Below are 27415 nucleotides of genomic sequence, written 5' to 3'. Positions count from 1 at the left end.
ACAGTGTTAGCCATGGAAGCTGATGCACAGATCTATAATACAGCAGTTTTTAGACAGCCGTATAAGAAAGAATGTATTGTGATGTGTGCTTGGTTCAGTGGATGGTAATTCAGCTCTTATAATGAAGCAGCCTGCAGTGAGTCTTAGTGCCCAGTATAAGAAGTTGCTGCCCTCACAGCTGCATATTGTGCATTTTTGTAATTATTGAAGCATCAAATATATATGCTGAGTTCAGCTTTCACTGTTTTGTAACATTTTTACAACCAGTTTCTTGGCTTGGACATAAATTAACGTTATGAGAGGTGCTGAAGAATGACATCTGCTGAGCAAGTTGACTATTAATTACCAGTATACAATGCATAAATCACAGGTGTAACAGCGTGACTGTGGACAAGTCTACAACTGCTTCATGCTGAAAGATGATTTTTATTTCCAGATCAGGGAAATAAATATTCACAACTTGTAAAAAATATTTTTCAAGATTTGCATGTGTCCTCAGCTGAAGTGAAGCAATAGCAACACTGAGGACACACCAGATACAGCCCAGAAACAAAGGTATAATGTTTGAATTATATCAATGTTTTTTAGAAGTGTTCCTTGAGCTGATCATTATGTCTATACTTTTTGATTCAGTAGAAATTACTTTCCCTCCACAACCCTTAAGACCATATTACACGGAGCGATTATTGTTTAAAAATTCAATACAAAGTATGAAAATAAGCAATTATCTGGCTGTGTAATAATACCCAACGATCACAAGACAAACAAAAAGTTGTTAATCATCTTTTAACAACATTAACGTTGGTTGATGAAAAGGTTCATTCTATGAAATCAACCTGACCATAGAATGGAGTCTATGGCATGGTCAAAAATAAGCGCGGTTGCAAGCAGGGGCGGGAGACGTAATCCATGGTGGGTGATCCGCACGGATTCCGTAGTGTGCACATGCCCTAATAGAGTAAGACTGGAAACACGTGCAGTTTTCAGTGTTTTGAGTATAGTTATTGAAGGTTTTTTTTTAGTCAAAGTCAAAAATTAATATATATTTTAAAATCCATTTTTGCCTTTTGCAAAAAAAAAAAAAAAAAACCTGCACCCATCACACCAAGAAAACAGTATGTGTGATTCCAGCCTAAGGAACAGGCTTTTCAATTGTTCTACTGCCTTTATTGTAAGCTCTGGGTTTAATGCCTTGCTAATATTCCTCAGTTAATAAATAACGCCTACACATTGTGGATCAGATAAAAATCTAGGGTTTTATCAAGCAATGAAGCATTGTAATACATTGGGAACGTCATAAATACTGCAGAGGGCTATTTAACAATCAGACTTGGCATGCTGTTTCCCTCCTCAGTCCTATTTGTCCATATCCCCATTCATACAGTATTTGTTTCTTTTGTGTTTGTTTTAATCCTGGAGGATTTGTAAGAAGCATTGCTTGCTGTGATTAACCCCTAGTTATGCATATTGTGGATTATAATGCTCAATAGAACAAGCTTTACATAATTGAAGTGAGGATTTTCTGAACTAACATACAAGAACATAACATAAAGAATACAAGCTGCAAAAGCCAGACTGACCTTATATTACCAAGTGTACACATTTTACTAATGGACAAACACAGAGAAACTAGACTTGTAGTCATTACTATGGTTCAGCAATTATTTGTATACATTTTAGGCCATGTTCCCACAAAAGGCAAAGGCAAAACAGCGTCCTTTCTGTGGCAGCGGCCGCTGTCTGTTTACCTGGGTGAACACCTGGGTAAATATATCACTTTACTTGAATTGGAATGCGGGCACATTCGGGTGTGCCGGCACTCCAATTAGCCATAACACATAATGTAAAGTACAGCTGGGAGCACAGCCTATTTTGTGTGACCGCTGTTCACTGAATAGCAGCCACACAAAATACACATGTCAGTTTTCTGTGGGGCTGCACAGAACAGTGGCCGCAGTGTATACAGAGTGTACACACTAGTGTGATTTTACACTACTAATAAACAGGGGCCATTAGTTATTCTAAAAATACAGTGTGTGAACTTGGCCTTAATCTGTATCCATGTTCAATAATATCCACAATGTAAAGTCAAACAAAAAGCATGTTAAATGTACAACCCTTTTATGCACACAGCCAAAGGCTTCCCACGAACAAGCACATTGCATTAGTATTTTTTATACATTGGTATTTTTGTGTCCATATTTAGGGGTTGTCCAGTATCAGAAAAACCACAACTACTTTTTCGCAAACAAACAAACAAACAAAAAAACAGCACCACCCCTGTCCTCATGTTTCAAGTGGTATTACAATTTAGCTCAATTAACTTCAATGGAACTGAGCTGCAAAACCACACCCAAACTGAGGACAACAGTGGTGTTGTTTCTGGATGAAAGGGGCCATGTTTATCTTGTTCAATAGTTTTTCAAAGCCTGAATAACCCCTTTATTCCCCTCCCTGTATATATTTGTTAGATGATAAACAGAATGTCTGAGGCTAGTCTTGGGGTTTGTTCACGTGTTCAGTTTTTTGCTTTTAAAGGCCCAGTTCACACTGAGCAAAAACGGTGAAATTCCGCGGCAAAGCTCTCCGCTGTGCTCAGTGTCCTGCATTCCGCTGTTTTTGCTCATTGTGGACTGGGCCTTAGGGTGCGTTCACACGTACAGGATCTGCAGCAGATTTGACGGCCCAAATTTGATGGGTCATATTTGATTTGCTTTAAATCTGTGACTTCAAATCTGTGCCATCGAATCTCAGATCCGATCTGCTGCGGATTTTGTACATGTGAACGCACCCTTAAAGGAGAAGTCCGGTAAAAATTTTTATTAAAGTATTGTATTGCCCCCCAAAAGTTATACAAAGTGCTTTTTTCCCTGTACTTACTACTGCATCAAGGCTTCACTTCCTGGATAACATGGTGTTGTCACAACCCGACTCCCAGAGCTGTGCGGGCTGTGGCTGCTGGGGAGGATGATGGCAGGGGGATGCTCAGTGTCCCTCCAGTGCCCTGTGTCCCTCAGTGTCCCCCTGCCATCATGCTCTCCAGCAGCCACAGCCTGCACAGCTCTGGGAGTCGGGTCGTGACATCACCATGTTATCCAGGAAGTGAAGCCTTGATGCAGTAGTAAGTGCAGGGAAAAAAAAAAACTTTATAAGCATTTCCCATAATAAGTGTATATTGGTAATTTGTATAACTTTTGGGGGGCAATACTTTAATAAAAATTTTCATCAGACTTCTCCTTTAATGAATACAAAGCCAGGAATATATTAGAAAGGAGAAGTGTCATAAATGATTTATCTCTGACCTTGTATTCAAAAATTGTGAATAAAAACTTAAATGAGTGAACACAACCTAAGGGTCCTTTTACACACACAGATATCTGACAGATTTCTTAATTCAAAACCTGGAATGTTCTATGTTTATAATCTGTTCCTGGCTTTGGCTTCAAAAAATTGTCAGGTGATCTGTCACCATAAGGCTATGTTCCCACACAGTATTTTTGCTTGGTATTTTGCAACGGCCGTTGCAACAGCCATCCACTCAATTTCAAAAATGTGGGAACATAGCCTTTCTGTGTTATCAATCCACTACTGGTTTTGGTTGCAAAATACTAACCAAAATACTGAGTAAATATACTGAGTGGGAACATAGCTTACTGTGTGTGTTCCGAGGCTTGCATTTTTTGTTGCATTTATTGGTTTACATAATTGGAACCTACATTGTCTGTCTGGGTTTTAAAATGGGATTACCTTCACCAGGATTATCACACCAAACTAAAAGCAAAAGTGCTTCTGTTTCTGGAAGGAAAGTGACCATGCTTTCTAAGCCTGAATAACCCCTTTAAAAGGTTCTAAATGATCATGAAATGCAAATCTTCACAATATCTTGTTAGTAACCATTCACATTACCCTACAAGAGGTCTGATCTCATATGCAGCAGAGGAATAGGAACAGTAAATCACTTTCACCTGAATTGATTCTCAGCAGTATTCCTGGTCACCTCTCCCTTCCTTTGCTTGTAGAAGTTTCCTTTGGTCTTATTATCCTGGTATGTTCTCGCCTCTCAGCTAGTGTTGTGTGTTCTGTCCCCATGGCAACCACGTCACTCTCTCCTCTAGCTGTGTCCTTCTCTGGCAGCGCTGTCTGTCCTGTCTAGCTGTAACGCCACACAACACTTTAGCTGTCTGTCGGCTTCTGAGATTGTTAAACAGTTATATAGTTCTGGTTAAATCCCATTGGTTACTTATAACATTAAATTCATATTTATTGCCAGGCTGTAATGATTTTAAGGCATGATCAGGTTTATAAAGTTAATTAAAACACCATGGGGGGAATTTATTATTGCTTTTGTGCCTTTGTTTTAAACAAAAATCTGTTTGCACTGTATTTATGGAAGCAAGTGCCCCTAATGCCAGGGCCCATACACTTTTTTTTTTATAAAAGAGGTGTGAGTAGCGCAAAAATCAAAAAGTTGCACAAAATGTCCCCACTATGTGATTAAATTTGCTATATGAATATGTATATGAACATGTATATGAATTAGTATCTGTTTGAACCATGCCGCTAGGCATCTCACTAGCCAGCCAACACCCTGCTCTGCACTTAGAGGGGCAACAACCCTGAAACAGCTGTCTGCAGATGGGAAGTCTTGTCTTATGGATTTTTTTTTATTTGGAGAGGTTTCATGTTTACGCCGTGCACCCTAGGGTACCACTAACTTGTTATACATGTTCCTCATGTTAGTACAATTACAATGATATGTAACTTGTGTAACTTTTATTTTATTTGATGGCTTTTAAAAAATTAAAACCTTTTAAAAAAAATAAATGTTCTTTAAAATTGCTCCATTACCATGCGTATAGTGCTTTTATCCTTTGGTCTATGGGACTATTTGAGAAGTCATTTTTTGCGCCATGATCGTACTTTAATCAATGAGACAGGCGTTCTATTGCTCTCGACTGCCTCAGCCGAGAACAATAAATTGCCAAGTCGGGATCAGCACCATTACGGCGCAGACCCCGGCCGTGACCAGATACGGGGATCGCTCCTCTGCGATCGCTTCACAGGGGCGATCCCCCCACTATATCACCAACGATGGGGAAAAGGAACCTTTTAAATGCAGCTGTCAACTTTGACTAATTGCCATGGTCCCGCGCTGCAGATAGCACCGGGGATCGCGGTGGTTCAGACCGGGGTCGCCGCGCGTACATTTACCCCCTTGGTCGTTAAGGGGTTAAAAGACATGGCCGGGAGAACTTACTCTCATCAAACAAAGGTACCATTGGATTGGCGGAGTGAATTGGTTAATACAGTGTCGCTTTAAGGTGTGCATGTGTGTCTTTGTCCAAATGCATAATGTTCTAAGTATAACTTTTTTCTGACATTTTCTCATTGACTTATGGGAAAAATGGAAAAAAAATTCATGTAAAAAATGTCTGTATATAAAATTTGCTGGTAAGAAACTTATGAAACCATTTTTTTAACAAGCCATAAAAAAGCCACAAAAAGTGCAAAGGAGACATTTTTATTAAATTTTTAAAAACCTTTTTTTTTTGTCTTTCTGACAGATTAAGGACATTTTGCTTTGCACATACCATGTCCATCTATATACATGTATAGATATATGTATAATTCTGCCTCAGTCAAAGCAGTATGACATGAGGACTTTTCTCTGCACAAAAGGTGAAATATGAAGAAATTGAAAGTGGTTATCATCGTAGCTGCAGGTCTTTTAGTGCTATGCTAGAGGAGGTCCATTACCTAGAGTAACAGCGGCTGACTGATCTAACTAAAAGTTTATGTGGTGAGACAAATTCTGTTAATTGATTTTCTTACACAGACTTCTGAGCTGTACAAGGCTTGAGAAAAAATTATTGTTATCAATTATATGAAATGCAATGTGGGTAAATCCACATGGGACTTCACTGCAAATCCATTTCCCCACCCTGCCAGTCGGTGCCTTTCAGTGAGGCAAATAGTGTAATGATGTTATTGCACCACCACATTGCCAATAGAGGAACTGTAAGAAGCGAGCATTGTTTTGTTACACACAGTACAGTTTGTCGCTACTATTTAAAGGACAAGTATTATGGTGTTTTTTTTACAGGGACCACAATCATAAATATTGGCAGGGACGCACCCTTTATTTTCAGGGGACACTATGATATTTAGATAGTTGATTAGGTTAAAAAAGACAAAGGTCCATCAAACCCAACATATAACCCTATTGAAATTATCCAGAAGCAGGCAAAAACAAACAAAAAAAATTTACTTTCTGTCATTAAAAATCTAGATGATTATATGAATATATTTGTATTCACAGCAGTTGTCTTGCACTGGTCACTAAACTTTAGTTAAGTGTACCCCCAGACACAGAGTTTGCAGAAAAACTCCCAAAGATTATCTTGGCTTTTTTCCTGGCGTTTTTGACTTATATTTTTGACTATGAGAAATGCCACTGTTTGCAGAAAAAAAGGCAAAAACGGCACCTTGCCCATGCGGTGTTTTGGAAAAAAAAACTGCCACCAAGCCATAAAAAATGGCAGAGAGGAGAAAAAAACAACACAGGAAAAAAAAGTCAAGTAAGTATGAAATTGACTCACAGCTAACATCTGGCTGCTAAAAAAAAAAAAATAAAATAAAAAAAACAAATGACAGTTTTTTAATGACATTTTTGCAAAAAGTTTAACCAGTGTGAAACCAGCCTTACTGTCCACTTATATCACAAAGTCACTTTTAGTGGCAATTTTACCAATTGTTTTACTGTTTAGTACATAATTGTATATTTTGTCTCCTCATATTGCATAGTAACAGGGGGAACTTCGAATTGACCTTGTTTACCAAGGACACTATATGTGACAGTATTCATTGGATACCACAGCATGTGGCAGTGTTAAATTCAAGAGAAACTACGTTAAAGGGGATATCTAGAGAGCAGGAAAGCTCCTACCTCTTCTGATCTCCAGCGCTTCACTTCCTCCGTTTGCTGATATTTCATCATGGTGGCCTGAAACAAATGGAGAAGAACTGAAGGAGAACAACTAATCTGAAAAGACTTCACCTGTGAGTCACTGAATGTGAATGTTTGTCCTGCTTCTCTACATCAAACCTAGGCATCAAACTCTAAATTTACAACTATGTATTAGGCTGCATTATGCCTAAAAGAAACTCAGATATAGTTAAATCCCTGAGCCAAATGTGTTGGAGCTGTGGTCTATGGATAAATCATCTTTCTGGAGACCACCAGCAGGTCTCTCTTTGGTTAGAATCCATAGAAACATAGAAGATTGTCATTAAAAAAGTCCATCTAGTCTGCCCTTTTAGTATTTTCTTTCTTATTGTCTTAGGATACATATATGTTTATCCCAGGCAGGTTTACATTCTGTTATTGTAGATTTACCAACCACATCTGCTGGAAGTTTGTTCCAAGTGTCTACTACTCTTTCAGTAAAGTAATATTTTCTCACGTTGCTTCTGATCTTTCCCCCCAACAAGTAACCTCTCACTGTGTCCTCTTGTTCATGAGCTGTTTTTTTTAACTAAAAAAAACTTCCCTCTTGAGCCTTATTTAGTCCTTTAACATACTTAAAGGTTTCAATCATGTCCCCCCTTTCCCTTCTTTCCTCCAGACTATACAGATTCAAATCCTAAGTCTTTCCTGATATGGATTATGCCTCACACCCTCCACCATTTTTGTAGCCCGTCTTTGGACCCGTTCTATTTGATCAATATCCTTTTTTAGATGAGGTCTCCAGAACTGGACACAGTATTCCAGATGTGGCCTCACCAGAGCTCTATACAGCAGGATCACAATTTCCTGATGGAAATGAAATATAGATTTAAATTTTTTCATTATTGTATAATTTTTAAAAGTGCAAAGAATGCCCAATAAGGTTCAAATTAGTTTCCAAATTAATTTTTTAATACAATGAAGCGTAAAATAAAAAAAATATATAGTCATTTTTCTCTTTTCTCATCATTGTATTAAAAAAAACTAAACTAATTTGGACCTGATTAGAAAGTCTTTGGACTGTTAAAAATGATACAATATTGAGAAGAAAAAAAGGAAAGATAAAGACCTATATTTTAGCTCCATCAGTGGATTTGAACCACAGAAAGACATGCAGACTCTAGACAGGTGATTCACCCCCTAGTCCACAGCTCCAACACAGGCTAGGAGATTCAACTTTATCTGATTACAGATCAGTCCTCTGTTGGCAGATAGGGGTGAGGGGGATTGAGGGGTGAGGCGTGCCAGAGTGCAGCACAAACACTGAAGCACAACTCCTCTTTGACACTTAATTGCAGTAGGAGACCTGAGATTGTGCATAATTCACTCCACAGAAAAATTACCAAAAGTTACCATGCACACTAGGGGGCTGCTAAGTAAAGCACACTGTCAGCACCAGTGGCAGGGCCCGGGTGCTGACAAATTCCCTTTAAGGCTATGTTTGCACATTGGGATTTCGCAGTCTTTTCAGAGGGTCATAACAAAGATGGCCCCAAATAATAATCACTATCATTTGCTGCCATCATTACCAATAGACGGCTGTCTTTTAGTGCTAAAATGACAGGTGTCCAAAAAGTCGGCCATCATTTTCCCGATGTGTGAATTTTTTTTTATTAACTGTGTGAACCATGTTTTACGATATTTGCAGGAGTAACTATGTATTGTTAGCAACTATTGCATGTTTGTATGTTAAAAGATAGGTCTGGCTGAATGTGTGTTCAAGTACTCCGCCTCCATTCTCAATGTTATTTTACGGACCTTCAGTAACGTGAAGTTATTACTCTTTTAAGTTACCTACTTGTTTTTGGCTCTTTTTTTTTAGCAAATGAACATTAAGGGAACCCCAAACATCACCAGCATCATGACACATATATGAAATGTTCATAGGAGGCACTACAGATATCCTTCATAACTGCAACTCCATCATCATCATGCCAGCCTAAGGAGTGTGGGACTTCCAGTGGAAGCCCTTTACTCACTATGAACAATGTTGACCCAGACCATGACAACTAGGGTACGACAACTTTTAGCATTCAAACCAGCTTTCCCTCAATTTTTAACCCGTGGTACCTTTGGGCCGCTGTACCGACAGCAATTGGCTAAGCGCATCAGCAACAGAGGTATTTGAGACCTTGGGACAGACTTTATTGCTACATGAATGTTCAAGGTGAAACCACCCTAAAAGATGCATTTACAGCAGTGAGACAGGGTAACTTAGCACTGACCTCTTGAAGTTAGTGTGAAAATTTTGTAAGCATGTTAATACTATCAGACGGGACCTGAAAGGGGTGGCTGAGCATGAGCGCCCTGGAAAGATCATTAAAGGATCAAGTGCCTCCTAGTGAAAGCAATAAGAAGCATTTTATCAATAATATCACAGCCCTGGCTGCTAAAACCAATCATATGGAGTTCCGTGCTCAATGTTCTATTTAGCTAAACTCTGGATCATGGCATTGGATTTTATCCTCTTCTTTAAAATCTCTGCTGCAGACCTTGATATCAGTGAATTCTGGATAGGCCACAATAAGAGACAGTGGCAACTATAATGACTTTACTAGAGTGCTTAATTAGAAAAATTGATCCCTGTTGTTAACTTGTTTCTCTTTGTATTGTAAAACCTGGGCTGATGCTAGCTTTTCTGCTGCCTGAGGTCAAAACTGAAATGCCCCCTCGTCCCCCAATTCTAACCCAGAAAATCTAAAGCCAATCTTACCAATAGAAACAATTCAATATAATAATGATGTTGTGATATTATAATGTAACAAATAATATTATATAACAAATAATGTTGCCAGTGAAGGCAAGAGACGCATCCTCCAGGCAATGACTTTCTGTAAGTAATGATACTACAATAATGGAAGTTTTTTATGGTGAGTGCTGCCTTCTATTCTCCTATGAATGTTGGAATGTATTATCCATAGAAACATAGAAGACTGTGTGAAGAAAAAGACCACTTTGTCCAACTAATCTACCCTTATATTATTTCCTTTCTTATAAGTCTATCCCAGGCATGTTTAAATTCAGTTACTGTAGAAAGTTTGTTCCAGGCATCTACTACTCTTTAAATACTACTTGTGTGTGGGTCTTCTATGCTTACATTGAGAAATAAGTTATATATTTCTTCTAGTTGTTATGTACAAGTATAACATTATGATGACAGAGTTTATTAGTACAGTATTTCATGATATGTATCATAACTGGGAATGATACATTATTGTGCTATGCAATATCATTGCTCTTTTGTGGTACTAGCCAACTATTTTTTGTCTTTGTCAGACACATTTAATTAAAGAGTCATGAAAGGGGCTATCCCTTAAATATTTAATATTGCACCTATTTTTAATAGTATATCATATAAAAAGAAATTCTTAAATCTTAGCATTTTATAAAAAAATAATGGTTTCTCTTATGAAATAGCTATGCTCTGCTGCTTTCTGTATGGCCAAAGGAAGTAAGTGGTGATATTATGCATTAACTCCATTTATGTCAGTGTGGTTGTTGTATGCATAACTAAACATTCACCATACACTTTATACTTTTGTCGGCCGTCAGTAGAGGTGCATGGAGCTTTCCCCATAATCCATCAACAGATAATGTAGTTGGAGATAGGGGTCTGGTGTGAAGGAAAATCACTGCCCGACCCCTTAATTCTCAGAGAACGGTCAGCCTTCAGCTTAACTTCCTCCCTAGAAAACACAGCAACTTTCGGCCGTGCTGAACGTTCCTGTGTATGAAAAGGCCTGGGTGTGGGGGGCAGAAGGGTGAGTTAGATATAAGTGTATGGCCACCTTAAGGCTATGTTCAAACTACATAAGCTATTTAGTAATAATGGCCGTTGTTGCATATTTGCAAGTTGCTACGGAGCTCACGTACTGCTACATTCTATAGAATCCCGGCTGTAGTGTATACACATAGTAGGGGAATGTGTAAAAGAGTTCACCGGCACTACTCCTTGGTGTGGCGTGGGGGAGGCAGTCGGGCGTGCTGGGGATTATCACCAGTACACATAGGGGGTGCTTCTTTCTAATGCACGTGTAAATAGCGTAACACACTTGTGAGTAGAAGGAAAGATGAGGGTACTCACCCGTTAGTAGTGTATGAGCTTCAATCTTTATTTCATAGTGCGGTTAAACATCCGATCGCACGCTGGGTCAGAGCAGACGCCATACACCATACAGCTATGTCATGATGGCCATTTCGCGCGCATGCGCGCTTCCTTCCGGAGTGGCCATCATGACAAAGCTGTATGGTGTATGGCGTCTGCACTGACCCAGCGTGCGATCTGATGTTTTACCGCACTATGAAATAAAGATTGAAGCTCATACACTACTAACGGGTGAGTGCCCTCATCTTTCCTTCTACTCACAAGTGTATACACATAGTATACACTCCGCCTGGGATCACTAGCAGCGCTGCAAGAAACTGACATGCTATTCACTTAATAGCGGCCACAGAAAACTCTGTCAGTTCACACAATGGAGTGTGTGGCTCCGGCCGGACACTCTATTGTGTGCAATGGGGATATCTGATTCGGGCACAAATGGATGCGCCCCCATCAGAATTCAGCAGCAGCAAAGATCATGTCTTAGGCCATGTTCACTCATTGTTAGGCCATGTTCACACATTGTAAGACACAGGCCGTTCCGTGACCAGGCCTTGTCACAGAATGGCTGGTGTCTTACAATGTGTGAAAATGACCTAAGAGTCAGAATTAGAACAAACAGTATGCTCTCCGAGCCTCTTATATTAACCCTTTGAGGACCAAGCCCAAAATGTACCCAGTATGCCGCGCCAATTTTCATTTTTGCGCTTCCCCCCCCCCCCTCCTCTTCTAAGAGCTCTAGCACTTTCATTTTTGTATCTACAGGGCTTGTTTTTTTTAGGAATAGGTGTAATTTGTAATGGCGTCTTTCATTCTACCATAACATGTATGACAGAACCACGCGCGCTACGGTATATAATATGTTTGTTTATTTATTTTCATATGTTTTATTTATACTATGGGATAGGGGGGTGATATTAATTTGTATTGGGGGAGGGGCTTTGGGGTATTTTTAAAACATTTTTCCTTTTTTTTTTTTACACATTTTAAGTCCCCCTGGGGGACTTTTACCTGTAATCATTAGATTGCATACACTGACCATTGCTATGCCATAGGCATAGCATTGATCGGTGTAATAGGCGCTCTGCTGACTGAGCCTGCCTGTGACAGACTCAATGAGCAGAACGCCAATCGGACTGCACGGAGGTCGGCGGTCCGACACAGCTGCTCCTGTCACGATTGTGCCACGGCGTTAAAGGGGTTAATGACAGGCTGCAGCGCGATGGGTGATGCCTTTCATTAACTGTAAGGGGCCGGCCGCTCACTGCAGCCAGCCCCCACCTGCCTTGAAACACGCTCCGCTCGGGGCGGCCAGGGCTTACAGGTACTGTACATCCTAGGTCATCTAGGGGTTAAAAAGTGATACCTGACAAGCATACATTTTGTCCCTGCTCCTATTCCCATGGACCATAAAGACACTAGTCAGACTGGTGAATACTTCTCCAGATGTTACAGAGTTTTGGTGCATTACCATTGGCATTTACAGGTAATATGCTGTTTTTCTTTGGAGATGAGGGTTAGTTGTAGTTTTAACCACTATGAAGATATGTTAATAGATATCTAGACCAAACAAATGGTCTAGAATGGAAAAGTAGAAAATATAGTTTCTATTGGCATTGTTATTGCTAGTAACTTACAGTACTAATAACATGAAAGTCAGTTGGCCTATGTAGAATACTACTTCTTATATCACAAACTATGGATCTACGACAATGGTGAACTACCATTAGTAGGGAAGGCACCGGACATCTAATAAAACAGAGATCACAAACTAAAAATACTCTACAGTTCATCTTAATAGATATTCAAAGTATCATTGAATGTAGCTTCAATGGTATATCAGGATAGTCGGTTATCCTACAGTTGGTAAATATATTTAAAAGTAAATGAATCTTCTAAAACTTTTTCCACCATCTCTGAATTGAACAAATAAGTCTGTTTATTCAAAGCTACACAGAACCGCATCATTAGTTCTTAAGAGATGCTTCCATGAATTATTCAAGAACATGTTTTATTATAACTGGTAGATACTCGTACACAAGATAGTTCAATCATTGAATTATTATGAGACCTTCAGTAGCTATAATGTGAATATTTTATTAAAGTTGAAGACAAAATGGTTCTACCTTCAAGAAAACATCTTTCACTTATGCAATATAATTCCCCGGGCTTATTCACAAACATAAGAAAGGGGAGGATTAAATTGCCCAAGTTTCAAGGTCGTTTTCATTTCATCATATTACCGCCATTGTATATTTTTTTCCCAGAATTCATTCAATTACAGCTCAACAGTTTTAGATTTGGACCCCTTTTGAACTTCACTCCTATTGAATTAAAATTCCTGCCTGGCATACTCAATTTATGCGGGCAGTGATATCTCAGGAGTTCAGAGCTAATTGAGTTAGATTGATTCAACAGCAAAGAAGATGACTACACATGCTGAAAAGACATGAAAAAAAAAAGCTTTTAAGAAATTAAAATATCAACCAGAAGGCAGAGCAAGCCTGGGCTAATAAAACTGTATACTGTACATTTCCAAGCACCAATTGCAAGAACTGCATTAAACTGTCACAGCCTAGCCAGCAAAATGATGACACAGAAAAAAACTTGCCATTTCTCATTTTTAAGTACAGTAAAAACATATATTTTTCACTGTTACTGCAAGCGGGGGGAATGAGCTATTTTAGGCATCTGAACAGAGGGATACTAAAAGTTTATTGCTGCTGCAGCATTCTGGAGATCAATAGCACTGTCTTTAGCAGATGTATGCAGTCTAGAGATTGTCTATATCTGTATACAATATTCACTATTGAGTTTTCAGACTGTTCCTATCCTTAAACACATATGTATTCAATGATGTGTTCTAAACATAATATATACATAAAGCCCAGTCTGTTCTTCAGTTTATACTATACAATTTACAAAATTATGCTCAGTGTAAGGTAGCATTGCTACAGACACAATAAATTGTTTATGTCTGTGGGCATTAAGGTAGTAAGGAAACTGCACCTTGTGTTTCTCTGTAGAAGTTAGTTTCTTGCATAGGACACTAGCAGTGGTATTATGTGGATACCAGCTCCTGCAGTTGCTTTTATCTATATTTCACATGCTTGTGTATGCATTTCACTCATGCTTGGATGTCCATGATAGGAAGTTCAGCTCTCAATAAAAATGCTGAATCCTATGACACTTAGGGGGATTCACACGTATGCAAATTTTCAGACCTTACGGACAGCGATGGGATGTAATGGATTCGCTCCCCAACCGGCATAATGTGTCAATATAATGCCAGCAGCGGGGAAACTCTTTGAATCGGCTCGGTTCTGTCACTACAGTGCGGCAACAATTCAAAGAGTTTCCCCGCTGCCGCCATGATATTGACACATCATGCTGGGAGGGGAACCAATCCATGACATTCCTTCCCCGTCCGTAAGGTCCGCTGTGTGAATGCCCCCTTACAATGGTATCTTTCTGACAAAAGGCAGACACAAGCTGCCCTCAGCAAGGTTGTAAAACCTTGCTCACTTTCCCTCATTTGTATGTTGGAAAAAGAAGCACAGATGTTGTAGAAATATGGCACTTAGTCTAAAAATCTTATTGTCCATCGCAATAAAGATAGACGCTAGTCATAATATTATATATAATGACAGTAGCAAGTCCCCATAGAAAACCTCTTCTTTTCTGGACAGTTCCTGTCTCGGACAGAGATGGCAGCAGAGAGCACTGTGTCAGGCTGGGAAACACCACTTCCTGCAGCACATAACGCAGCTGATAAGTACTGGAAGACAAGATTTATAAATAGAAGTAAATTGCAAATCTCTATAACTTTTTGAAACCAGTTGATTTAAAAGAAAAAGAATTTTGCCGGAGTACTCCTTTAAATGGTCAATGACCCTTTAAAAAATAAATTTGACATGTCATACAGACTGGGTGTTTAGCATCTCACCAAACACTGCTAGGTGAAGCACTCATCTATGCTCTTCCCTCCCTATCTATCTCCTCCCTCAAGAGATGTAGAGAAGCACGTAGCCAGGTGTTTCTTCTGCTTGTTCTAGCGATCAGTAGGGGTCCGCCCAAAGACCCTAACTAATCACAACTTTTGATACATCTCTATGATGTGTAACAGTGTCACATGTAACATTGACACTATGAGACCATGACATGGAAGCACAAAGTATAAAGCAGTTCTGTACTGACTAGACACTCTTACCCCCACCATAGCCTAATCATTTTGCATGGGTCAGTGGGGAGCATTTACGCTGGACAAGGGACCAGTGGGCCTCTTTACTTTTCACTAATGAAAGTTGATTCATACAGAACACAAATTATGGTCGCCAACAATGTTGTAGAAGCCAGGGGGATTTCTATGCATCAGCCACTGTTGTCACCAGATGATTCCAAATCCACAACAGTTCACCAAGGGGGGATGGGCAATGTACACGTATCTATTATCATTTAACTATACTATTAAAAATGAACCAAACAACACAAAGATATAGTCCAGATAGACGTACATATAGACATATACAGAAATATATAGCTTATAACACCCCTGCTGCCAAGCATGAGCCATTGCAACTTATAATTTAAGAATACCTGATTAGTTTAGAACAAAATGAAATGGTCTCACCCATGTAAGGTTCCAATAGATGGTGCAGTAATGTGGTTAGCAGCAAGATGAAAGGGAACAGTAATTCCAGTCAGCTAGGGACAGTCCTATCCGTATTATGTCATGCTGGAGTGGTGTCCCACTGTTAAGTGCCCTAGGAACCTGTGATAAAGTTCTCCCTCCTGGTTCAGTGGTGATGAAGGTAGTATTCTTAAGTTTCACCTCTAGGTTTTAGTGTTATTTCTAAGTCTTGTTATTTTATGCACAGCTGAAGTTAGCAATTGGTTACTGTTATTGTTGTACTATGTGTTCTTTGTTAGCCTATAGGAGATGCTCTTTCTTCTTCTACCTATCCCTGTTTTACACACACACACACACACACACACACACACACACACACAGCCCCTGTAGGAGGAGTTAGTTAGCCCCATGTGGGAGGGGGTCAGTTCAGTGTGATTAGTTAGTTGGTCTAGTCTACGACACGAGTGTATGTAGGTGCAGCTAGAAACAACCAGTTCTTTAAGTATTCTAACTATATCTACTATGAAGTGCTAAACACTACAAAGGGAGAAGAGTCTAGGAACATCCTAGCCCACGCCTTGAACCAGTCTAAAAGGTGCAGGGCAGTATCCTGATACACAAGGAGGGAACCTGCTAACCCCACTCCCACAGACCCATACCTCCAAAAAACACAAACACATCTTTGGCGGAAATTGCAGCATAGGCTGCATTTTATTTAACATTGTAAACATAAAAGGGGAGGCCCAACACAAATCAGGACCTTTCAGACAGGAAACTAAGAGCAACCATTTACTGAGGGTGGCCCGTACCAGACATCCCCTCCCCATTGGCAGCAGCGCTCTCGTATAGGAGAACTGTCCCTGCCAATGGGACCCTAAACAAAGTGCAAGCCTGGGCTGAAAGGATCGTGATTTTCGCCTCACAATAGCACAGTCAATACAACCACACATACAGATAAATACAATAAATCCAAAAGATAACAAGGGTGGGATCTTGAAAGTGCTGTGTCCCTGGTCTGGCTACCTGTCCTTTTATACTCTATGACTCCGCCCCCTTGAACACCTAGCTCAGCTCACTACCTCCCCCAGGTATTCCCTCTGCATACTAATGACCCCTTTGTCTCTACACAAAGCCCTATTCCACCAACAGATCTGACGAAAGATTATCTGCCAAAGATTTGAAGCCAAACCCAGGAACAGACTATAAAAAGAGAACAGGTCATAAAGGAAACACTGGATTTCTCCTCTTTTCAAATCCACTCCTGGGTTTGGCTTCAAATCTTTGGCAGATAATCTGTTGTCAGATCTGTTGGTGGAATAGGGCCTTTAGCTTACCTCTAACCACAACTACCACCATTACACTCAGACTTCCAACTAACAAAACCCCACTAACCCTGTTGTTGCCGCAGAGACCCCCCCCCTTATGGCTCCTTACTGGGAGACCCCTTTATCCTCAACTCATCACACTAAAGAGGAACTAGCCTGGATAGGACAAAGTTACCAGAAGGTCTACTTATCCTATCTCGCAGTGCAAAACACTGGGACACCCCTGGACACTAAAGCTTCGCCCAGGTAACCACGACTGGGGAATGTATCACCTTAGGATAGTAATGGCTAACCTTGACACTCCAGCTGTTCTCATCATGCCTGAACAACCAAAGATATGGCTTTGGCTGCCCAGGTATGATGGGAATTGTAGTTTTGCAACAGCTGCAGAGTCTAGGTTAGCCATCACTGCCTTAGGAGGAGGAGTCACTCGACACTGTAGGGCACAAGGTGGCCAGACTAAAGTCTATACACAGGTACAAGTAACCTCTAACTCTAAAGTATTCTGTAAGAATACATTGCTGCATTGGGTTAGGACTCCCTTAACAAACACTTCTCCTCTATGCTACTCTACTCTACTTTCAACTCTTTAAGCACCGATACAACTACCTCTACTCTACTTCCTCAAGCATTTTTCTCAGCACAAACGAGTTCAAGCACTACAGTCCATGTAAAGATTTATCTATTTGCTGCAACATTGTATTATTACTAAGAGACTGTACAGTAAAACTGTTATATTTTTATATCACTGGGACTCACTGGGTCATCCTTCCCTCCGCACCAGCACCTATACACTATAACCATACACCTTGGGTTATTTTTCTCCTTTCTGTGGGTGGCGGTACTGATAATCCTGGTGGGTCAATTGCCATTCGGGACTACCGTGACAAGAGCCCAAAGGACCCACTACAGCCTGGCAGGTTACTGACCATTTGGGGAACACTACAGACAGGCCACACTAAAGCAGGTACCAACATTACACCTGTGTGTTGGACTAGCACTGACATCATGACACTACTATCACCAGTCGAGTAGTAAGCGAGCCACCACCACACTGGTAAGAACACTACTCCATCGTTCACAGGAACTGTTGGGACCTTCAACTTAATAAGGCTACCATGCCCAAATCTACCCCTAGGATAGGCTGGAAACTTCAGAGAGAGGGAAGGATAGGTTAGAAAATAGTTTTTTTTTGTGGTTATAATACAAAATAAAAAAAAACTTGTTGAATATGAGAATAGCTCTGTAGTGGTACTAAGCTTTGGTTCCACACAGCAAAGTATGGATTGAGGGACACTGGCTTCTACCTCCTACAAAAGATTTTCTAATGCAAAAATCTTTTAATCATACTCACACACTGTTGCAGAGAGGTTCTCTATGACACATAGTATTTCACAATAGGAGATTTCTATGAGAAGCTCTGGGATAAGTACTGGGGACAAATCCATGATCTAGATGTACGCTAAGAATTTTAATCCTCTCATAGTGAGACACTTTATGGACAGCATATATCAAGACAGAATATAAAACTGACAAATGACCAGTAGCCTATAGAGATTTATTCGCCTAGCCTGTATTAGATCATTTCATCTTAAAATGATCTAAAGAGAAGTGTCATAGGATGGAATAAATGGGCTTTGTTTCATTAGGGAATGTAGATGTCTAGAAAGTAGAGTGTAGAATAAATGATGACAATCGGGATTACTGAAAGTTCATAGATAAGGTATGGCTATAGTACCTCACTCATATGTTTATGTAATAACAGTGGAGAAGTTAATAACCATGGTTTATAAATGTAACCACAACAGATATACCATATAATACCATATAATACCATATAACCACTACCTTAGGCACACATGTCTGTAAAATTTACCTAGATTTCTTATTAAGAAATTTGGGTAAAATTTCTGGACCCATAGGGTTCTGTTGGGCACGGATACCATCAGGATTCTTCTTGAAGGCTGTCCAAGAGGCCGTGAGATGCCGGCCTGGCCCAGAATTTTACATTTACAAAATGGTATTAGTGACTTTTCTTCTATATCTGGTTAAAACCATCATGACTTCTTCTATCTATACCTCATCTCTGCAGAATGTGCTGCAAATGCATCTTTAGCTTCTCACTTTTGCAGAAAATCCTTATCCTCAATGGTAAGAAAAGCCCCTCCTAGTGCCACATACTGTAACAATGAATAATAAATATACATATAAATAAATAAATGAATAAATAAATATTACTGCCACACACTGTGCTGTCTGAATACAATACTTCCACACCCTCTGGTTCCAGAATATGAAACTGTCACATACTGTATTTTCAGAACATGATACTGCCACATATTGTGCCCTTTATTATAATACTTCCAAAAACTTTGCCCCTAAATATAATACTGCCACACACAAGCCTCTGGATATTGATTATAATACACACTGTACCCCCAGAAACAAATTATAATACATACTGTGTACCCTGAATTGAAGTATTATACACTGTGCCTCTGACAGTAAGAATAAAATGTATTGGATCAGTGCTGCACACCTCTGCCTTTTAGAGCCGGTGCTCAGTGGTAAATGGGTTCTCCAACCTCTGATACTGTACAGTAGAAACCACGGCACTCGTTTTGCGTGCAAGAATAGGTGAAGGTTTTATTGAAGAGTGTGATACAAGGTATATACTCCGACCATAGACAGAAAGTAGTCAAAGATTGAGAATCCACAGCTCCATAAAAGTTATAGATTTTATTGAAGGTACATTAAAAACTTCACACAATTAAAACTGTGCCGACGCGTTGCGGAGGCTCCCCTCCTTAATCATGGCTGAGTCAGATAATACAATGAAAGAATTTATCTTGTGAAATGTACCTCCCCCAGTCAGACACTCCCACCTCCGTGGGTGGTGCTGGCCAGGAGACCACTAGCATTCCCTCTAGCCATCTGTAATGTGAGTCATGTGGTCTCCTGGCCAGCACCACCCATGGAGGTGGGAGTGTCTGACTGGGGGAGGTACATTTCACAAGATAAATTCATTCATTGTATTATCTGACTCAGCCATGATTAAGGAGGGGAGCCGACTCCACCAACCCCTCTCCTTCATACATGTAGCACAAGAAAGACCCTATGGCCTGAGGAAGGTCCAGGTTGGACCGAAACGTTGCACAATACATTATTGGTCTCATCTCATGTACTTTCTGTCTATGGTCGGAGTATATACCTTGTATCACACTATTCAATAAAACCTTCACCTATTCTTGCACGCAAAACGAGTGACGTGGTTTCTACTGTACAATAAGAATAATAGACACCTTGTCTCTCAAACTGCATTATAATACATCCTGCCCTTTGAAATTAATTATAATATACACTGTGCTCCCTTAAATGACGTATAATATACATCAAGTCCCTCAAAATGCATTATAATACACATTTTGCCCCCTGAAGTAAACATGTTGCCCCCACAATTTATATTAATAAACTTTGTCCCTTACTCCAACAATTATAATAAACTTTGCGGCCTCAACTAATTATAAAATACTATGCCCCCTCAATACGTTTAGTTATAATGCATTGTGCCTGCATTTCACAGAAAACAGCAGGTGGCAGAGCAGGAAGCTGAGGGCTCCTTCACCACTTGCCCCCAATACATAGTGTCTTTATTCACCTGACACATGTGCTCTAGATTGGACAGAGGTGACTGCGTGTGATGAGCACATACTGCAGGAATCCTGATTACTTTGCATGTACATTCACCCCTACTCACACACAGAATACTTATGTCTGTTCAATAAAATTGCCAAGACAGACACTGTATATCAGATGTGACTGCTGTAGGAAAGACAATGTTGTGCCAGGCAAATGCTTACCACCGTTCTCTAATTGTGCCTAGGGCAGATGCCTCTCTTGGCCCCCCCACCTGTCCTTGGCAAATGGCAGCATAGTATAATGACAGATTCTTTCAGACATTTTTCTGTTGGTCGCTAAATTCTTTGTGATTCAATGATTTTACACAAAAGAAGAAAACATCCTTAAAGTGGCTTTGTACCCACAATCTATCCCCCCCAAACCACTTGTACCTTCGCATAGCTGCTTTTAATTCAAGATCTGTCCTGGGGTCCGTTCGGCAGGTCCTAAAAAGCAACTTTTAAACTTGCAGCCCTGTGTCAAATTGGCATGGCCTAGAGTGTCTGTGCATTAGGCTGGCACAACCTCTCCATCCCTCCTCCCCACCCTCCTTATCACATTAGGAATGCTCCAGGCAGGTTGTCTCCTATTCATCACCTGTGAGAACACGGCACATGGGCTGGATCGTTAAGGCACCTATGCAGTGTTCACTGCAGAGGAATAGGAAAAATCCTGCCAGTGGCATTCCTAATGATGAAGAGGGTGGGGAGGGGGGACGGAGGTGTGGTGCAAGGTTAGGGCACAGATACTCTAGGCCAGGACAGATCTTGGATTAAAAGCAGCTATCTGAAGATATAAGCGGTTGGGGTGGCAGATTGTAGGATTGTAGATAGAGTCGCTTTAATATATATACCGTTCAAAAGTTTGGGGTCACCCAAACAATTTTGTGTTTTCTATGAAAAGTCACACTTCTTCACCACCATACGTTGTGAAATGAATAGAAAAAAGAGTCAAGACATTGACAAGGTTAGAAATAATGATTTGTATTTGAAATAACATTGTTTTTACATCAAACTTTGCTTTCGCCAAAGAATCCTCCTTTTGCAGCAATTACAGCATTGCACACCTTTGGCATTCTAGCTATTAATCTGTTGAGGTAAGCTCGAGAAATTGCACCCCACATTTCTAGAAGCAGCTCCCACAAGTTGGATTGGTTGGATGGGCACTTCTGGTGTACCATACGGTCAAGCTGCTCCCACAACAGCTCAATGGGGTTCAGATCTGGTGACTGCGCTGGCCACTCTATTACCGATAGAATACCAGCTGCCTGCTTCTGCTGTAAATAGTTCTTGCACAATTTGGAGGTGTGTTTAGGGTCATTGTCCTGTTGTAGGATGAAATTGGCTCCAATCAAGCGCTGTCCACTGGGTATGGCATGGCGTTGCAAAATTGAGTGATAGCCTTCCTTATTCAGAATCCCTTTTACCCTGTACAAATCTCCCACCTTACCAGCACCAAAGCAACCCCAGACCATCACATTACCTCCACCATGCTTAACAGATGGCGTCAGGCATTCTTCCAGCATCTTTTCATTTGTTCTGCGTCTCACAAACGTTCTTCTTTGTGATCCAAACACCTTAAACTTGGATTCATCAGTCCACAACACTGTTTTCCAGTCTTCCTCTGTCCAATGTCTGAGTTCTTTTGTCCATCTTAATCTTTTTCTTTATTGGCCAGATATGGCTTTTTATTTGCCACTCTGCCCTTAAGCCCAAAATTCCGCAGCCGCCTCTTCACTGTAGATGTTGACACTGGTGTTTTGCAGGTACTATTTAATGAAGATGCCAGTTGGGGACCTGTGAGGCGTCTGTTTCTAAAACTAGAGACTCTAATGTGCTTATCTTCTTGCTTAGTTGTGCAACGCAGCCTCCCACTTCTTTTTCTACTCTGGTTAGAGCCTGTTTGTGCTGTGCTCTGAAGGGAGTAGTACACACCGTTGTAGGACATCTTCAATTTCTTAGCAATTTTTCGCATGGAATAGCCTTCATTTCTAAGAACAAGAATAGACTGTTGAGTTTCAGATGAAAGTTCTCTTTTTCTGGCCATTTTGAGCGTTTAATTGACCCCACAAATGTGATGCTCCAGAAACACAATCTGCTCAAAGGAAGGTCAGTTTTGTAGCTTCTGTAATGAGCTAGACTGTTTTCAGATGTGTGAACATGATTGCACAAGGGTTTTCTAATCATCAATTAGTCTTCTAAGCCAATGAGCAAACACATTGTACCATTAGAACACTGGCGTGATAGTTGCTGGAAATGGGCCTCTATACACCTATGTAGATAATGCACCAAAAACCAGACATTTGCAGCTAGAATAGTCATTTACCACATTAGCAATGTATAGAGTGTATTTGTTTAAAGTTAGGACTAGTTTAAAGTTATCTTCATTGAAAAGTACAGTGCTTTTCCTTCAAAAATAAGGACATTTCAATGCGACCCCAAACTTTTGAACGGTTGTGTATATTCGTGCAGTAGTGGAGATAGCCTGCAACAAGAAAAAATCAAATGCCAGATGTAAAAATAATAAACTAATACTAACATAGAGGGACTGCTATATTTTTCTAAGCAATGCTAAAAATCAATACTTCTTTTACTGCACATTTCTTTATTATATAATTGTTGATTAATCTCACAATACCATGGTTGGATAAACTATGGACAAAATGTCGCCTATGCCATTGCAGAAAACACCATTAAATATGTAAGAGGACACAATACAGAAGAGAAAATAATAAACTACCAAATCCTTTAGTAGTTATGCCCTACTGTGAGCAATTTACTTTTAGATATAAGAAAATGTCTCCAATGCACAACATACACAAGAACTCAATGGCCAAGGATGGAGCTCAAAGGCTTTATTGATTTTCACAATAAGGACTGAAAATTGGTAACAGCAAATAGCTTACACTTCTATTACATTGTATAAGATGGCTTCTCATCCCGATGGTGAGCAGTTATGGTAATAAAGCTCCGCTTTTCTATTAATAGTATGGAGCATTATACGTACCTTAAGCTAAAGTAATACAATTACCAAAATGATGGTTTGGATTTTCACTAGCTCCTCATTAATACTCATAAGGTTTAACAATGAGAGATGGGATCTAAAAATACATTGGAAATATTGACATGGATAAAAATGTATTCTCTTCTTGGCTGACACTTAAAATAAATGACACATACACCTATTCCTCCTGCTCTCAGCTTCAGGAATTTTTGCAATCAGATTTTTCCCCTTACCCATCACAGGTGAGCTATTTTATGGATCACAAAGCCTGTATCCAAGTTACAAATCACAATTTATGCCGTATATGCATACAGCTAAAATTGATTCAAAGGGTGAGAACGTCTTTTGCTATGCACCACAGATTAACCAATCTTAAAGGATGTATAATTTATTTCACTTTTGCCTGGCATTTACTTTACCATTAACGTCTGGAACAATAGCATACCAGAAAAATAGAATTTCTCATCATCATACTTAATGGTTGAGACACCGGTAAAAAGTAAATGGTAATGTGAAGTGTAAGTCATATACATTTCTTCTATTGCAGTTTTAAAATTGAATTACCAGGTTCAATAAGTAAAAAAATGTAAGTAGGTATTATGCAATGCTCACTAAAGCATTGTATGTTATATTAAATGCACCATCCATGCTTCAGCAGTAATGTGCTTATCCTGGCGTTCAGGCATGGCTGGCCCTCCTGGGCACCAAGGTCATTCCTTACATTTATTCTGTGGTTTTATTAATTTAGTAATTTTTGTTGTTTTCATGTTAAACACATAACAATGGTGGCTTATTTCTTTATCATGTATAGTGAATGGAAAACTCTAAGAAGCCCCCCAATATTGTTTAGTCAATGAAGATCTCCCAGAAACAGCATACAATTAGTGCCTGATCTACAAAATGTTTAGGTACTTTGTGTATTGTCGTATGGTATCTTCTATCCTAGAATATACTGTATTTTTTTATAGGTCCTGATGCATTTTTCTTTCTTTTAGATTGTGCAAATTGGGGTGCAGAATGGCCCCACAGCCTTCTATGAGGGGCATATTCACACAACTCAGCATTTGCCTTTCCTTAGCTGACAAACATGTTAACATGCTAATCTAATGATGAGAATAAAATGAGTTCTTACAGAGATGACATAAGGTGCAATTTGCATAGAAAGCACCAATCCATCTCATTAATGGTCCTCAGATTAAACCTTGCAGTTTGGTGCATGCAGGTATTCATGTTATGTGGCGTCTGCCACCAGAGCTGTTTCTCCCCTGAGGTTTTTAGTAATTATAGTTTTTTATACATTCATATTTGGTGTTCTTCATTTTATCCAACTAATAAATCTTACAGAAACCCACAAATGAGAAATGGCATGTTGACTGAGATCTGTTGCATTTATGTATTCTCATGTTCAGGTATACAGTTTAAATGGTTTGAAACAGACATTTTTTTTTCATCAAATAATGACTTTCTTTTCTTTACTTTTTCTTTAGGCTATGTTACTACACCAATCATTTGCTTTATTAAAACACTGCCACAAATAATGATCATTATTTGCAGCAGTGATTAGACGGCCATTTTTTGACGCCAAAATAACAGCTGTCCAAAAAGATTGCTGCAAAAATTCAGTATGTAAACACAGTCTAAAGGTTGTGATAATGATGCCAGTTTTGGTATAGGCCATCAATATCTGATTGGCAGTTGCACCCCCTTGCTTATGGCTGTGGTTGTGTCCTATTACATACCACTGTGGTGGCTGATACTGCAGCTCGGTCTCATTCACTAAAATAAAACTGAGCCCCTATGAGCTGCAGTACTAGGCACAGCCACAACCAAATGAACAGTTCTGTAACAATGATGAGGGTATGGTGCTAGCTGAAGTCTTGCAGCCCCTTCAGCTGATCAATGAGGTTGTGTGCAGTATAGCCCCTCTGTTTAGATATTGGTGACCTATATTAGAAAGAGCCTTCAAACCTGTTTTACGGGATTCTAAGATGCGTGAATAAATAGGTTCGGACACAATAGCTAAGTGGGCAGACATAGTTTACTTTAGTAATTGAAATGGATAAAAAGACAAAGCCAGCCATTACACAAAGAAGTAGACAAGAACAAGCTATAGTTAGCCCTCCATTGGATGGATATCCAACACACACCTAGTTTGAGCGTAGTATCCAAACATGGCTGCACTTGAGCGTAAGGTATGATGGTGTGTCACGACTTTGCACTGCCCCTAAAGCAGAAGGTGAGATGTAATGACTGATACAACTGTAGAGTGGTTAGCCCCGCATTACTTGACTCTGATTCACATACAGGGATTAATAATAGCTGGATATTAGACATTTTGTACTATGATACAGTAAGTGGTGCTCTATATGGGCAACAAATCCATGAAACATAACATCCGCTAGAGAATCAAAAGAATATGGCACTTACCATCTTGTAGTATTGTGCAGGATCTTTACTCAGTGAAACATTTCATGATGACAGGTAAATTAGAGAGGGCGCAAACAGCGTGCCTCTGTACTTTGCATGGGTGTGTCATGCGCACTGCTATGTATTTATGTATGACGTTCTCCTTAGAAGACAAAATATACATGATAAAAACCCTTTAAAAACTGTTACAAAAAGGCGCTAAATTCATTTTTACCATTTAGCCCTAATGGCCCCATTGCTTCAAAGAATGAAATGAGATGCCTCCCTTCTTAGTAATTTAGCATGCCTGTCTCCACCTCATTTGGGAATATTGACTCTTTCGAGCCCAGCATTTTTATTACCCCCATGTTCTGCTCTGACATGTTTTATAAATCTTGTAGCGCCTTTCCCAGTTTTCAAAGAGTGAAAAAGCTCATGAAAGACAAAGCACAGCAATCACTGAGCTCAGGGAGATCAGTGACAAAAATCCAATGAAGTACTCACTCAAGAGCCTCCATTGATACATTGCCCCCTATAAATTTAAATATGCACAAAAGGGTTCCATGGAGTCTCAGTTGCCAGTCTCAAAACACAGGAATAGTCAGATATCCCTCCAGGAAAGGAAAACCTGTTGCAAAGGGGCATGTCAATTCTTCGAGCGGAGAGGTGCGGAGAGGTGCAGAGAGCGGAGACCCGCAAGCCTTCCCATTCTAAGTGACCGAAGGCAGGATTTGATGCTGAGTCCGTGCAGGGGGAGGGGGTTCGTGTGGAATCTCGGCACCGATTCCGTAGTGTGAACGGGGCTTTATAGAGAGAGAAATTAATCAGAGCCCCATTCCCAGCTTATGTTATTTCTATCATTACTCTGACAGCTGTTTAGACAAAATGATACTGTAGTTCACTGTGATAAGGGAGTCTGTTTTGGAGACAGCATGCTACGATACCAAATATATTTATTTTTCAATTTATTTATTACCTTATTTTAAAAATAAGAAAAAGGGGGTCATTTGAATTTTTATTCAGGGAAGGAGCTGTTTAATGTCCTTAGGGGACTTTTATAACCAATCATCAGATTGCTCATACTGATCAATACTATGCTGTTGCATAGCACTTATCAGTGAGATAGGTGCTCTGCTAATAGAGTCTGCCAAAAACTGTAAAGGAGGCCTATTGTTGTTAGAAGAAACTTTTTTCTCACTTTTTTAGCTGGGCTGTGTCTTATATTGCAACTCAGCCCCATACAACCGCCTTTCAGAAAAAAGTAA

The 27415-nt window shown here is 39.8% G+C and overlaps 1 protein-coding gene across 3 annotated transcripts in view; it reads right to left on the bottom strand.

Annotated features, from left to right (window-relative positions):
• The window catches only part of ERICH6B (glutamate rich 6B), a 110799-nt gene extending 106694 nt beyond the window's left edge, over nucleotides 1-4105 (bottom strand). For all 3 annotated transcript variants that reach the window (XM_069972292.1, XM_069972298.1, XM_069972294.1), the window contains exon 1: nucleotides 3966-4105. The gene's annotated coding sequence lies outside the window, so the exon portion shown is untranslated. The remainder of the gene's footprint in view (nucleotides 1-3965) is intronic.
• Nucleotides 4106-27415: the final 23310 nt, after the last annotated feature.

The sequence above is a fragment of the Dendropsophus ebraccatus genome, chromosome 5 (genome assembly GCF_027789765.1).
Source record: "Dendropsophus ebraccatus isolate aDenEbr1 chromosome 5, aDenEbr1.pat, whole genome shotgun sequence".
Classification (NCBI taxonomy): Eukaryota; Metazoa; Chordata; class Amphibia; order Anura; family Hylidae; genus Dendropsophus; species Dendropsophus ebraccatus.
Note: the sequence above shows the minus strand (reverse complement) of the source record. Positions and strands in the feature narration are given on the sequence as shown.